This window comes from Elephantulus edwardii, unplaced genomic scaffold (assembly GCF_000299155.1).
Source record: "Elephantulus edwardii isolate Elephantulus edwardi_28Jun2011 unplaced genomic scaffold, EleEdw1.0 scaffold00236, whole genome shotgun sequence".
Taxonomy (NCBI): domain Eukaryota; kingdom Metazoa; phylum Chordata; class Mammalia; order Macroscelidea; family Macroscelididae; genus Elephantulus; species Elephantulus edwardii.
In genome coordinates, this window is record NW_006399986.1 from 1021249 (window position 1) to 1031248 (window position 10000).

Genomic DNA, 10000 nt, shown 5'->3' on the forward strand with positions numbered 1-10000 from the left:
CCACGGCCCCGCCTCCCCTCCCGCCGCAGACAAGTCGGGACTTGCAGTGTCGCGCCGCGCCCCTGTCCGCGCGCGCGGGGGTTTCCCTACGGCGGGGGGCTGGGAGGGGCCTGGCCCGGGGCAGGGGAGGGCTGGGGCACGCCGATGGGGACAGGGGCGGCCGGACACACACACTGACACAGTGACACACTGACTGGGACCTGCAGACACACAAATACACACCCACAGGAGCCTGCTCAGGCTGGCGCTCCTGGGTGCACAAAGTCACATGCCCACAGGGCCATACACACTCATACACAGGGACATACAGACTCATACACAGGGACATACGGCACTCTGTCATATGGCCAAGGTCGCACAAATGGGGACGCACTTAACACACACTCAGACACAAGTTCACAGACTGGCAATGGTACCGGACAGAGAGGGACACAATGACAGCATCGCACTTGAGTTCCCAAAGCCACAAACTATGTCCACAAACGTTCCCACGGAGCAGGGGCCCACAATACACACAAACGCACAGAGGAGGCTAGACTCACTTCAGGAAACACACACTCCTAGGGGGTGGGGGTGGGGGACACACACACACAGTGACACCTGTCACAGGGACCCCTGGACACAGTCTCGTCTAGATGACACACCACTGGCGCACACACAGACACACCCCCATGGACACACAGACACACCCCTGAAGTCTAGCTGCTGACACAGTGAAACTGACCCTGAGGGTCAGAGATCAAATCTGACATAGAGACTGACCTCACACAGACACAAAAGTCACACCTGTGACGGGCACCTGCCGACTGACCCACTGACGGGACCCACTCGGCAGCTCCTGGCCACGCTGTCAGCCAATCTGGCAGGAACCCACAGGGAGGAGGAAACCCCAACGCCTGGCATAAGACATGCCCGGGCAGACCCCACATGAAATCTCCCTCCGGCTCATTGCTTTCTGTTCCCTTTTACTTCATTCTTAGTTTCCCATGGCCTCATTCCCATCTGATGTGACCCCATTGTCTCCCCCTCCCTTGGGGAGGGGCCCTGGGTCTGTGTTTCCTGCATCTTCCATCCTCTTTGTGTCTCATCCTCAACCACCCCATACCTCTCTCTGAGTCACCCCTCTGCATTCAGCACTGGCCTCAGTTAAGGGTTTGTCTAAGGATCCCACATTGGGGGGGCCCCCCACCTGAGACACATTCTTATATTTTCCCAAGAGTAACAGCGACTTCTGAACACACATGAAATCTCCTGATTTTGAAACACTGGGTGACTCATTCCAGGAGCTCTAGTGGTGCTGTGGTTAAGCACTTTGCCTGCTAACCAAAAGTTTGCACCCACCACTATGAGAAGGATGAGACAATCTACTTCTGTCAAGATTTACAGCCTCAGAGACCCTAATGGGGCAGTTCCACTCTGTCCTACTGGCCACAATGAGTCAGGAATGACACTACGACAGGGGATTATGTGGTTGTTGTTGGCAACTGCTTCTGTGTAACTTGGGTAGACACTTGACTACGAGCAGAAAGGTATGCAGTTTAAACTCATCCAAGTTTATCATCCAGCTCATCCAAACTCATCAAGGCACGGGGTAAGACAGGCCTTGTGATCTATCTACTTTGGACATGTCTCAGCCTTGAAAACCCCAAGGAGCATTTCCTCACCCCCATAAAGAGTGAAAATCTAACCAACATTGACCCCTAACACCATTTCCTCTTTCCTTTTTCTCTTTCCTTTTTCTAGCCTTGCCCCTTTCCCCACCTCTTTCATTGTTTTTCAAACTCTAGGCAAACCACAGATGATGAAATTATAGTCAGGACTCTTGTCGTTTAAGAGTCACATTTGACCCAGCAATTCCACTACTGGGAATATACCCCAAAGAAATCAGAACTACCATCCAAGCAGATATATGCACATCCATGTTTATTGTGGCTTTGTTCACAATAGCAAAGATTGGAAACAACCCAAGTGCCCATCAACAAATGGATAGAGAAGCCCTGGTATATTCACACAATGGAATACTATACAGCACTGAAAAAACAAAGAACTCATGACATACAAAATGGGTGACCCTGGAGGACATTATATTGAGTGAAATATCTCAGTCCCCAAAGGACAAATACTGCATGGTGCCACTGTTGTAAAACAGGACTGACATCGGGGATGGGAGGGAGACTGAGAAAGATGGCATCAATAATATATACTGCATTGAAACATATGAAGGAGAAAACTGTTTAAAAGGGATATATGATTAGGTGTTATTGTCATGACAGGAGTCCAGAATGAACTTGGTGGCGAGGGATTGTATAACAATGAAAGAATTTTTTTCTTTTACTTTTCAAAGAGAAGAGCAAATTGAGGGGAGGGGTGGGCAGGAGAAAAGTGCAGCAATGAATGAATGGAAACCCTAAGTCTCTGTAAAATTCCATTAAAATTAATAAGAAAAGAAAAATCATATTTAAAAAAAAGAGTCATGTTACTGACGTATATTTACATACAATAAACTTTGTGTTTTAGGTGGACAGTTTGATGACGTGTTTACCTGTCAAGATAAATTTATTTTTATTGTGATCGGTAGACAGACGTTTACAGAGAAAGTTGGTTTTCCATTCAGCCAGTCACGCATATTCTGTTTGATGATGTTAATTATAATCCCCACCATGTAACAACAGCACTTTCCCTCATCCGCCCTGTGAATCTCATTTCCATCCATCCTTCTAGCCCACCTCTTCTTACCTCCTGAGCTTTATCCCTGGAAAGATGTTTCCCTTTTGGTCTAATGTGGTTGACTGCTGTAAGTGCTTCCTTCAAGGCCTGTCCATTGGTTGGATGAAAGTTGAGCCACCAGAGGTGATTGAACATTTTGATGAGTTTTGACATATGAACACAATTGCATCTTACCTCAATGGAGACAGCAAACATTTCCACTACCCTTAAACCTTTTTTGTGCTCCTTGTTGCCAATCCTTGCTCCTAACTTCAGCTTCAGTAGTTCTCGTGCTTTGTTTTTAAATGTAAAATAGGATATATTATTAAGGGGGGAAAAATCCTCAAGGTAAGAATCATTTGGGGAAAAATGTCAAGATTTTTCACCGGTTCTCTATTGTGAGCCATACTAGGCCACAAAGAATATGTATTTCTGACAGTAGCTCAAGTTCAAAGACGCTTTTGAGACATGCTGCTGGAGACATTTATTTAAGAAGCTCATGAATGGAGCTCAGGCGGCCTGGTCAGTAGGAGTTGCACTGCCAGCCCAAAGGCAAGTGGTTCAAATCCACCAGCTTCTCCTCAGGAGAAAAATGGGCAGTCTCCTCCTGTGCAATTTATAGTCTCTGAAAATCTACTGGAGGGTCAACTATGAGTCGATTCCAACCCAACGGCATATAACAACATGAATGGAAGTCATTTCATGCAGAATCTGGTAAACAGTAAATGCCTATAATAAATGGTAGTATTGCTCAATCAGCTATTGCTGGGGTTTGCCTCAGTGGTGAGGAGGCAAACTCCAAGTCCAGCCCGTATCCCTCACTCATCAATCAGTGTCCTCAGACAGACCAAGGCCAAGTTGAACCCTAGGAGGCCAGAAGTGACAGCATGAAGGCCAGTGGGAGTCCAGCCTGGTAAGTAGGGGTGAAAGAAGCCGCTGTAGTGTTGTGGTTAAAATGTTGTCTTACTTACTGAAAGGTTGGTGGTTCAAGACGGCCAGCAACCAACCCCTCAGTGGAAAGGTGTGGCAGTCTATTTGTGTAATGATTAGCACTGTTGGAAGCCCTGTGGATCGGCTCTGCCCTGTTCCGTAGGGTTGTCACGAGGCTGAATCAGTGGTGGTTGGGGTTTGAGTTTTAAGCAGAGATCAGAGAGAGAGGGCCAAGAGTCTACCTCACCAAAGACATTGTCCCTTCCACCATCCAGCTCAGATCTTGTTCCAAACTCTGGGTTCCTATTACCTTAGACTCAAAAAAATAATTGTCATTCAGTTGGGACTGATCCACGGTTGACCCGCCAGTGGTTTTCCTTTTATAATTTTTATTTATTTATTTATTCTTTTTATGTGTGTACCGTCAAATTGGATCTGACTGGTACAGGAGGCGATTGTTCCTCCTTCTTCAGCAGAGCATCTGGTGGATTTGAACCGCGCACCTCTGGGATTACAGTTCAAACCCGCCAGTGGTTTTCGAAGGCTGTAAATTGGACCAAAGAATGTCCACCTTTCTCCTGTGGAGCAGCTGGCAGATTCCAAGCACCTGCCTTTGGGTTGGCAGCTCAACTACCTACCTATTAGGCCACTGGACCTCCCTTCACCACCCCAGAGTAACCAACTCAAACTCAAGAATCATTACACAAATGAGAATGAGGGGCAATAGGGAGCAGTGAGGACTTCAGTTCGTTGGAGCGTGTATTTCTCTTTCTCTAAGCCATGTCTTTTTCCTGACAGGGAGAGGAGGTAGGCTAGCTGGGGTCTGGAAGGGCATGGCCACCACTACAGAACAAGGCAGGAAAGTGTGGGCCTCTGTCAGGCAAAAGTGGAGTCCTTCCAGCCCATGAGAACCGCTTTAGGGTCGTAGTGGTTGATGCAGACTCTGTGAGGGCTGCTGTGTAGTCCCCGGAACAGCAGGCCGCAGGCAGTGTGGTATAGGCCCGATTCTGTGCGGCGCTAGATCCTGGTGACTCTGTGCAGACTGCAGAACACGTACAGGTCGCTGGAGCCACCGCAAGCAGTGAGCTGGGCTGGAGCCACGTGCACGAGATAGGGTGGCCTGTGGGTGGCTTGTATGAGCAGCTGGGTGAGCCCCAAGAGGAGCCTGTGGGGTACAGAGGCGCGGGGCACATTGTGTTCACCACTAACACGGGCATGATGACAGAGTGGAACCTGCAAGCCTGCTATGGGGTCTATATGACCATCACCGATCGCTGGGTCTACCCTAGCTAGCCCGCGCTCCCCCTCCCCCCAGGGTATCTTTTTTAATGTCCCAAAGGGACATCTCAATCCCTTAGGACAGAGAACTGCCCCACCGCGGTTCTGAGGTGACAAATCTTCACAGAAGCAGACTGCATCATCTTGCTCTCAAAGAGTGGCTGGTTGATTTGAACTGCCAACCTTTGGGCAGATTGGCAGCCCAATACTTCTAATCTGCTCCACCATCTGGGGCTTCTTGTGACCCTTCTAGAGACACACAAAGTCAAAGTTAAAAAAACTTGATTTTGGTTGTGCAACTGTGTTCGGAACAAAGCCATGACAAAAACAAAACAAAACAAAACAATAACAACAAAACCCCTTTTTTTGAAACAAAATGGAAAGTTTGTGGCAGGCCCTAAGCCTAGGCTGGCTTTGAGATTCCTCTCCTCTTCCCAAGGGGCACAGGGAAGAGGGAAGGAAAAAGTTCCACATTCACCTTCTAGTCTATATCCTCACCCCGCCTACTCCATTCTCACGACACAAGGTCTTCTGAAGAACCCTTGGACTCTTTCCCCTGAGTTCCTGGAGGGACATTCTGGGCGCTGCCTGTGGCTCCTGGTTCTCTGGAAAGGAGAAAGGGGCAGGGCTTGAAACCTTAAAGGATTCACTCACTTCTGAGGGACCTGAGAGCCAGGAACCAAGAGAGACAGTAACTGGAGAGATACAGGAAGAGCCTGCTGTCATTGTTAAATACTGTCGACAGAGAACTGACTCATAGCTGACCTTCCAGCACATTTTCAGAGGCTGTAAACCCGCATGAGAGGAGAATGCCCATCTTTCTTGGGGGGAGCAGCGGGTGGGTTGCAAACACCTGCCTCTGGGTTCACAGCGCACCTCCTTACCTCAAGACCACCAGAGCTCCCTTATTACATACTACCTCCTGCCACCCTGACTCAGCTTATGTTCATTCTAACTCCTCAGGACCCTGTTAGGACAGTGGGGAACCGCCCCATAGGATTTCTGAGGCTGGAAAAGAGGAAGCCAAAGCCCCTCCAGGAGGTGGCATGACTCCGGGACTGCCATGCTGTGCCTCGGGCGTGGCAAAGATTGTGAAGACGGCCCAGCATCAGGCACACACTGTTGGACGTAGTTTTGAGTGGGAGCCAACTGGCTGGCACCTTTATGACAATCTTTATGGAAGCAGTTTGCCATGTCTTTCTCCTGAGTTGAAGTTGAGCCAATGATATTATGATTGGTGGCTGAGCGCTTAACCACTGTGCCAACAGGAACCCCCTGCCCCCAAAGTGCCGTCTCTTAAACTTTATTGATCTTTTGGGGCCTAAAAGGACTTTTATTGGTGGGAAATTCCTGTGCATTGCAGAATTTTAAGCATTATCCTCAGCCTCTTTCTTACCTAATATTCTCACATCCTCTGTGGCAAACATTGTCCTCGGACAATGACCAACATTCAGTGAGAGATCCCATAGCTGTGTGGCCGGGCACCTCCCTTCCAAGCCTGTTTGCAGATCCTAAGATTCTCACAGATTGGCAGCATCAGGATGGATGGTGAAGAGATTGAGATTGTTCACAGCTTTACTTTGCTTGGCTCCACAGTCAACAGTCCCAGCACCAGCAGCCAGGAAATGAAAAGACATATTGCGTTGGGAAAGTCAGCTGTTAGGGACCTCTCCAAAGTATTAAAGAGCAATGGTGTCTCTCTGGAGACTAAGGTGCATCTGATATGGGTCATGGTCTTTGCAATCAGAGAGTTGGACAATGACTAGGGAAGATAGTAGAAGAATTGATGCCTTTGAGGCTTTGGTGTTGGAGTGGAGAAGAGTCTTGAGGGTACAATGGACTGCTAAGAAAACAAACAAATTCATCCTAGAGAGGGTTAAACCAGGCTGCTCCTTGGAGACAAGGATTCTGGGGCTTTGTCTGACATACTTTGGACATGTTGTAAGGAGAGACCAATCCTTGGAGAAGGACATCATGCTTGGGAGGGTGGAGGGACAGCGCAGGAGGGGAAGGTCCTCGATGAGGTGGATTGATTCAGTGACTGGGGTGATAGGGATGGGTGTGTCAGAGGCAGTGCGATTGGCACAGCATAGAGCAGGGTTTAGGGCTGTTGTACATAGGGTCGTTATGAGTCGCAAGCGACTCGATGGCACATAACAACAACAATATAGAGCATGGACTCTGGATGTAAAGATTTCCCACCTATGCCACCTACTGGCTGTGTGAACTTGGGTAAGTGGTTCCACCTCTCTGGGCCTCAGTTTCCTCGTGCGTAAACAGTCCCAGTGTCATGGAGTCCTGCAGTCGCTGAAGAAGCGAATATGTGTTACTCATCATCGTTTTACTGTGAAGGAACTCCCTGAGAATCCCAGCATGGACCTCAAGCTAAGCTCAAGATATCTCCAACTCCGGAGTCCTGCGTCCCAGGGGCCAGACAGTGTGCTTGGCCTGAGGCATTTTTGCATTTTGCATCTAACGTGCGCCAGAGACACAGACTGAACCAACCAGCTCCTGGAGCCAATGATGCCTTTGAGCAAGTGGCTCGGTGCCTCTGTTTCCTCATCTGTCAGAGGAAGAATGGCTTAGAGTAGTCGTGTGGATAGAAGGCGTCAACATTCGCCACGCACTCTGAACCCCAGTGGGCTCCGCGCAAAGTGCTGGCCACCGAGAACCAATGTCCCGTCTCGCTGACCGCAGGCTCTCACGGCCTCCTCCAATCCGCACGCGACTCCGGGCAAGGCGATTTCGCAGACCGGGGAGAGGGAGTTGGGGAGAACTTTTCACCGCAGGCCCCGAGTTGCAGTTCTCTGCGGCGGGGGCAGGGAGGGAGGCCTCCCGGGCGCGAGCGCCCCCCACCTCCTGCAGGCGGTGGGGGGCGGGGGCCCCGGGGGGCGCGGGCGTCCGCGGGGTCCGAGCGGCCGGCGCGCGTGTGAAGGTTACCGCTCCCCGGCGCGGCGGGGGCCGCGCGCTGTTGCTGGGGTCTGTGGGGCCTGCCTGCACCCGCGCCCCCCCTCCTTTCCGGCCAGCCAGTGAGCGGTACCCGCCGCCGTTGCCAGGGGAAACTCGCCGCCCCGTTACCCAGCAACAAGCCTGGCCCAACCAGGCGCGAGGACCCCCCAGGCCCCGCCCGCCGCTGCCCACTGCGTGCCCAATGCCAGGCGGGCAGAGCCGGCCCGGTTCCTGGAGACGGCGAGCGCGCTCATTGGCTGCCGCCGCGCCTGCCCGCCTGCGCGCCCGCCCGCCCAGGTCTGGGGGAGCCCTCGGCGCGGGGGGCGGGGAGCCGGCCCCGGGGAGCTGCTGGGGTGAGGTTCAGGCATGAGCTCCGACCACCCCTGCGCGCTCTGCATCCTCCCTGGGGCGAGGATGGGGACTCGGGCTGGGCCGGGGACAGAAGCTGCTCAGCCTCCCGCCCTGTCACCCTCCCACCCCCGGAAGGTGCCCTGGGGTTCTGGCCTTGTGAACATAGCCCAAAAGTCCCCTTTCCAAAACAAACGCGGCTACAGCCTCCCCCAAATGGACACAGGCAGTGTGATTCTGGAGAACATGGGAGTGAGGAGTTAACCCAGGTGCCCTGGGCCCCCCCAAAAGACTGAGAGGCATCTTCTAACTTCTTCCTCGCTTCCGGAAAAGGACGCAGGTGCACCGGGTCCGGGAGAGATGAGACCAGAGCGCTCACCCCCTACAGGAAACAAGGACCCCGAGATATGCCTCCCAACTCACCTATCCTGACTGTTACCCCAATAGTCTCTATATGTCCAGGTGTGTTGTTCATCCAGGTGGCCACCTGCCCAGTCCCAAGATGCACCCCCCTCTTCCCCTCCTCAGGCCCCTTTGCCTGGGATGAGCTTGTGAACCGCCAAGGATCTGAACATCTGACCCCACAGCCTGGCGCCCCTCCAACCCTATTCCAAAGCTCTTCGCGCCAATGAGCTCAGAGTCCAAGTTCCAGTCTCTCTGAGTCCTCGGACACCTGGCCAGGTGACCAAGTCCCTCACAGTGGAACTGGGGCCCCCGCCTTCTCAGCTCCCAGTAACTGGGACGCCCAGGATCCCAAGACTGAAGTGCTTTTAGGGAGTCCCCAAGGACCCACGGCACAGACTCCCCAGTCTCTAGGGACACCAATGGGAGCCCCAAAGCCAATCCAGGACAGGCTTAGCCTTTCCAGTCCCCAAGTCCTCGGGAAGCGAGGCGAGCAAGCCCCCCACCCCCGCTCAGGCTCAGGTGCGGTCCGCCCCTACCCTGGTACCTGCCTGGGGGGGGGCGGAGTCAAGGATTACTCAGCCTCCCGAATGAGGCGATGACATCATCCTGGGGGGGTGACTAATGGCCGCGCTTGGGGGAGGCGGGGAAGTTTACCCGGTAACAGCGGCTGCTGCTCGCTCGGCCCCGCCCCCGGGGGAAGGGCCTGGGAGGGGGAGGCGTAGCGCATACACAGACATACACACACCTACACACACACACCCTACACACACACACACACACCAGCCCACTCAGCAGCCCTCCCCCAGTGTCCCACATTGCATCTTTCTGGGCCAAGGGCAGGGATGAGGTGGGGGGCAGCTTGTGTATGTGACTGTATGTGTTTTGTGTGCTGGGACTTCAGGGTCAGACCCTGGTGGGTGTGGTGTGGGCCAGGGGGTTGACATTAGGGGGGTGGGTGTCCCCCTCGCCCCGTGCAGTGTGTATGACTGTGTCAGCATCTTTGTGACCCTTCACGGGTCACGGGTGTGTGTGCATGTGTGTCTGTGTCTGTGTCTCTGTGTGTGTCTGTTATGGCTATAGTTGTGAGTCAGTGTGTCACACTGTGCCACTGTGATTTGTGTAATGTTCTGTTTTGTGAGCGGGTGTATCTGTGTGTTGTTTTGTGCAGGGTCGGGGTGAGCGTCCAGGTGGCTGTGTGTTTGTGAACCTGGGACTGTGACAGTGCTGTGGGTTAATGGGAAGTTGGTGTCTGTGTCGTGTCCTGGTGTGTCAGTGTGATTATATACACCTGTGTAACGTTGTGTGTTGTGTGACGTGGTGTCAGAACTGGCCCGTAGCCGAGCCTCCTGCGGGTTTTCAGAGGCAGTAAATCGCAGGGGAGGAG